The sequence below is a fragment of the Otolemur garnettii genome, unplaced genomic scaffold (assembly GCF_000181295.1).
Source record: "Otolemur garnettii isolate 467f Iridium unplaced genomic scaffold, OtoGar3 scaffold00101, whole genome shotgun sequence".
In the NCBI taxonomy this organism is placed as follows: Eukaryota; Metazoa; Chordata; class Mammalia; order Primates; family Galagidae; genus Otolemur; species Otolemur garnettii.
In genome coordinates, this window is record NW_003852496.1 from 6,873,983 (window position 1) to 6,875,706 (window position 1,724).

Consider the following 1,724-nt stretch of genomic DNA (forward strand, 5'->3'; position numbering starts at 1 on the left):
AGCCCAGGAGTTGGAGGTTGCTGTGAGCTGTGATGCCATGACACTCTACCCAGGGGGATAGCTTGAGGCTCTGTCTCAAAAAAAAAACCAAACAAACAAAAAAAAAAAAACAAATCTTTCCCTAAACTATCAGCCTTCAGGTTCTTAAATGTGAACACTTGTCTTCCTTCACAGCTAGAATGGCATGTACCCTAAAAATTCTGTGTAACGTTTGATTAAAATCTGTGGCCAGACTTAATAGTTATTATACATGAATTTTCGTGGAAGTAACTCCATCTCAATTGGCTCACTGGCATCAAACTCAATGCTTAATTTACTTACTCACCTAACTAGCTTTGGAGACTAGACTAAGGAGGAAACACGGCAGTGAGGCTGCCCTATTAGCAAACCTACAGTAAGTAGTAAAATCAACCAGGAGGAAATCAGACAGAAAATTGTTAACTCCACTTCTAGCAATTCTCCCTCTGTCACACTCTATCCCACTGGCCAGCAGCTGGTTCAGCCTTCCCTTAATGCGCCACCCTCCCCTGTCTTACCATCTAAACCCACACAATTTCCCAGGTCAAAGTTAACTTTGATCCATCTTGTTCCTCCAAACCGTCTGTCACTACCCAGCATTGGATAATCTGTAGTCTTAGCACTCCTGTCTTATAAGAGGGATACCAATTTGTTTCTGGAAGCAGTGCAATGTGAGTGCAAGAGCTTCGTAATGACAGAGACCTGGGTTCCAAACACAATTCACCACTAATGAGCCATGTGGTGTCAGACAAGTTACTTAACCTTTCTTAGCTTTGGTGAATAATTACACTTGACTAGTAGGATTGTAAGGGTTAATCGGAACACATAAGGCACTCGGCATAGCATCTGACACCTAGCGATGACTGATAAAAGGTAAGTACGTATTATTAATATTCTACCCTTGAAATTATATTTTTCTCCATTCTCATTTCCCAAGGTGACCTTGTTATCATAATCAAAAATTGGTACACACAGTCAGAGAAAAAAATATTCCTAGGTTTGAAAGCAACGTGGGAAGTATCATTTACATATAAGAAGACTGGATTTTGCCTAACATTTTTGTGGCTCATAGGGACGAGGAGACTATTTGAAATCGGTACTGAGAAAATTTAAGAAATGTGGTAATGAGACTGCAGGTCGTCCAAGAACTCAGCAGCTCGCACTGCCACTGTTTTGTTAGCCTCACTGCCAGCTTGCTTCTTCCCTGCCTCTGAAGGCAGCATGGCAAGACGAGAGAAGCAGGAACTCTGAAGTGAGTGAGACACGCATTCCAGTCCTGGTTCTGCACTTCCCCAGCTGTATGACTTGGTGCCTTCCCCTTCTCTGTAAAGGTACCTCAGTATACTCATCTGTAAAATGGAGGAAATAATACTACCTGCCTCATAGGATTGCTGTGAAGGTTAAATGAATGAATACATGTTCTAAAGTATTTGTAACAGAACCTGGCCAATAGTACGTGTTCAGGGAATGTTGGCTATTAACATTACCAGCTATCTGCTCTTTGAAGACAGTAACTGACTAACTCATTTCAAAAATCTCACAGGTGGCCTAGTGTGGCAAATAGACATTACACTTGCTTTTCTGAATAAATGAATAATTTTTTAAGAAAGCATTTATAGGCTCCACGCCTATGGCTCAAGTGGCTAAGACACCAGCCATATACACCTAAGGTGGTGGGTTCGAATCCAGCCCGGCCCGCCAAACAA